This window comes from Octopus bimaculoides, chromosome 20 (genome assembly GCF_001194135.2).
Source record: "Octopus bimaculoides isolate UCB-OBI-ISO-001 chromosome 20, ASM119413v2, whole genome shotgun sequence".
NCBI lineage: Eukaryota > Metazoa > Mollusca > Cephalopoda > Octopoda > Octopodidae > Octopus > Octopus bimaculoides.
Window position 1 is genome coordinate 40,257,320 of NC_069000.1, and position 4,572 is coordinate 40,261,891.

Sequence of the window (4,572 nt, forward strand, 5' to 3'; positions counted from 1 at the left end):
TATATATATATATATATACATATATATATATATATATATATATATATATTGCACGTTATTTTTGAAGTTCCACTGAAGCTACAGGGTGATAATCTGGCATTAAACTGTGAGTGCATTGTATCCTACAGCGGAAACAACTGTAAGCTAATAAATTTCATAACGTAATTGTTTATTCTTTCATCATTCTGATTTATTACTGCTCTGTACGCGACTGACGCTTCGCTCTGGAGCATATGTATATGTTGAGTATTAAATACGAGGTAATATATTAACACTGCTATGTCAAAGCGAGGGAATATACGTGTGTGTGCAAACAATTTAAGTATGGTATAGAAATATAAGATATGTAATATACAGGGTGTCCACAAAGTCTGGGTACATGGGGATTAACACATACTTTAAGAAATTATTGTTTCTTATATTTAATTGTTTATGTTATGATTTTATTTACTCCATGTACCCAGACTTTGTGGACACCCTGTATAATGTACAGATGTAGAAGTAAGCCACAGCCGTGAGGTGTAACAGAACACGCTTGAACAACTATTAAGAAATGAATTTTTTATTCTCCGTTGACAAGCTGCAACAGAGACGAAAAGCATTTTCAACAATCCTTAAAAATATATTTTAGAAAATTCTTTCAAGCGTGACATCTATCAACGCACAAAGTATTGCACAAAATAAAAAAAAAATCGGGCTGACCTAAGCACTCTATTTACACGCAGAAGCACACATTCATACTAGTATATCATTGTTTGTCCTAACGCCGCTACTAGTAAACTAATCAACTTGGCAATAGAGTTTTTCTTTATCCTTTTGTTACATGCTCTTCGTAGTTATCCCCGCGATAAAAGAAACAGACCTTGGCTTTAATTCTACAAAGAGAAGAGCAGGCACGACGAAACTTATAAGCAACGATCACATTTTGTGGAAGAAAATACATTTACTCCGTAGTCTGTTCTGAGCTACATATCAGATAATGATTACTCACAACGTAGTATATATATATATATATATATATATATATATATATATATATAACAGGTAGTATTATTACCTTTATTTACAGTAATAATAAGGTTGCTAGCAAGTACACACCTTTACAGGCACAATATAAAGTAATTTAAGATTAGGTAGGGTGCCCCGAGACCAGCCCAGATCGAAAGATATGACGAAAGGTACGCTCTAAGTGACCATCCTGTCTTTAATTGAATGTGCTTGCGTTTTACATGCACACTTTCATTGATACGTGTGTGTGTGTGTATGTATATCTATATATACACACATATATGCCAACAATATCTTTCTCTCAGCCACTCCCTTCCTGTCTCTCTGTCTGTTTCATTTTACAAGTCTTTGTATGAGTGGCCTTTGTCGTCTGCCTTACGGTTGACACCGCTTGAAAAGACGGTGTTTCTGTTTATATGACTCATTAACTTAGCAGTTCCAAACAACGAGATCGATAAGATTAGAACCAAACATAGTCAGTACTGAGGTCGATACGACAGACTAAAAATCTTTGAAAACGGAGCTCCAGCTTAGCTGCAGCCAATTGACCGAAACTAGTAAAGGAGTAAAACTGTTACGCTTATTCGTGTTGAGGAGAGCTTAAAGTTTCGCCTCTCCGACTGGTGAACCAGGCAACAAGAGGTGAAATCTGATGATCCTTCCCAGGCAATCTCAATGCTTATTATAAATTTAACATATTTGATTAGTAAATATACAGAGAGATATTTCAACAATAAAGGTTTGTTGTTGTTTGTAATTCTATAACAACCCTAACATTAACATTTATTATAAACACACACACACACACCTCTTAATAACATGTTAATTCCCACTGGGATTTGTACTGACAACAGTTGGGCTTCATATGTTGAAGATTACGAGTAAGAGGTGTCAACTAATCGATATATATGAGTGGGTATGCATGCGTATGGATATGTCTGTATTTATATATGAAAATAGATTTTTTTTTTCTCTATCTCTAACAAACAGGTCGACCTGTTTATTTATAAGTAGCAACGTGAGGCGTACAGAGATATACTTTAACAAATATCTATATATCTCTATATATACATATATATAAAACAAAAAAGCTCATTGAATCCGTGTTGTTTTTGTTTAGATTCAGGTCAACTGTTATCAGATTACCGGTAACCCTTACGATAAAATACGCTACAGCCTCGACCGAGTCATGTATTCCTCCAGGTATAGTGTATCTATCAAAGCGTATTATTATATCAGATGTATGCTTTGGATGATATCACTATTAATTCAACTGTAATAACCCATACCTGGATACCATACAACGCACCTAGCACATCGACGCACTATCGTAGCAAGGGTGTGGGCGCCCGCCCCGAGCGGCACTTTTAAAGGGGTGGTACTTTCGGTCTGTTGTAGGCAATATGTGGTTTTTATGTGGGATCTGGGGATGGAAAACAGAAGGGCCGCCCTGGAACATACACTAGCTATGCTAGTGCATCGACGCATTGCGATAATTTTAGCACATTTAAGGTTTCATATCCGATCTTAAAACTACGCTTTGGAATCGTCAAATCAGATGAGAAACAAATATTCAATGGGCAAGATTTTAGTCCACTGTGCAGCACCTTCGGCAAGTGTCTTCTACTACAAACGCCGGGTCGACCATTGCCTTTGGAATTAATATATACACATATATATTTGGAATTGTGTATGTATATATATATATATATATATATATATATATATACACAACGAACTTCTTTCAGTTTCCGTCTATCAAACCTACTCACAAGACTTTGGTCGGCCCGAGGCTATAGTAGAAGATACTTGCCCAAGGTGCAATGCACTGGGACTGAACCCGGAGCCTTGTGGTTAGGAAGCAAGCTTCTTACCACACAGCCACGTGTGTATAGGTGTGGTTGACAACCGTTGTTGATTTGTTTATGTCCACGTAATTTAGCAGCTCAACAAAATACCCGATAGATTAAGCACATAATTAAGAACTAGGATCGATTTATTCAGCCGAAAGCACTTCAAGGTGGTGCCCCAGCATGACCGCAGTCTAAAGACAGAATCATGCAAATGACAGGAAGACAAACATTCATACATGATATACAAACAACATGCATGGAATTACGTTACAGGAGGGCTTCTGCTTAGAAGCCTTCTGTTTCTTGAACTTTGTTTCTCTTCAGGCAGTGTAGAAATACAAAAACTGTGACCAGTAATATTGAAGGGCTGAATGAAACATTGAACCACAAACAAAATGCCTTTACAAGGAAAAACTATTTCCTAGGGCTCCATGAAAATGGTTTCCTCTCTAATGAGACGCCGACTTCCACCACAGAGAACCTCATAATCAATCTTAGATATACAAGCACACAAACACACATACAGATTCGTACACGCAAACACATATGCGTTCATACACGCAAACATATACATACATACATACTCACACACACAAACACATACATAAATATATACACACACAGGCACATACATATATACATACATACACAAGCACATACATACAGACATACACACACAAGCACATACATACAGACATACATACACAAGCACATACATAGACATACACACACAAGCACATACATAGACATACACACACAAGCACATACATAGACATACACACACAAGCACATACATAGACATACACACACACAAGCGTATACATACATACACACACAAGCGTATACATACATACACAAGCGTATACATACATACACAAGCGTATACATACATACACACACAAGCACAGGCATACATACACACACACACAAGCACATACAAATACATAAACACATGAACACACACACACACATACACGAACACACACATATACATATATTTATACATACATATACACACACAAACGTGCGTAAGTATCTTATTTGTGACAATATAAATATATGAAGGTGTGTTTGTATATATTATTTACATTACTGCTGATATATAATTACACGCGGCGTGCATAAAGCAGTATATATATATATACACACTCACACGTGTGTGTATATATATTGTTTATATATTCTCTTGCTTTTGTGTATATATTACCTGAGGCAAAGCTGTGACGTCTGTGTTTACTAATATTTGCAGCTATTTGGCATATATATGATATAAATATTATATATATATTACAGTTTCTATCCAATACACAGACGTTAGTAAACGAACGTTTGTAAGTGTCAAACAAGTGTTACACCAAAATATACTTATATCAATACATAGTTTCAACCTCTACAAAACAACAACAACAACAATAATAATAATTTTTGGCACAAGGCCAGCAAGATCGAGGTGGGGTGATAAGTCATTTGCATCGGCCCTAATACTCAACTGGTACTTATTTTATCGACACCGGTAGGACGAAAAGTAAAGTCGGCCTCGGCGGGATTTGAACTCGAGCGTAAAAACAGACGAAATGCCGCTGTGCATTTTACTCTGTATGCTAACGATTCTACCAGTATATATATATATATATATATATATATATGTATGTGTATACCTAAACAAGAAACCCTTCCGGAATCAACTTTGTTTCCTCATAACTTTCAGAGA

At 36.1% G+C, this 4,572-nt stretch overlaps 1 protein-coding gene across 2 annotated transcripts in view; it reads right to left on the reverse strand.

Annotated features, from left to right (window-relative positions):
• Positions 1 to 4,572, reverse strand: part of LOC106870453 (breast cancer anti-estrogen resistance protein 1) — a 114,367-nt gene that overhangs the window by 109,077 nt on the left and 718 nt on the right. The window lies entirely within an intron of this gene.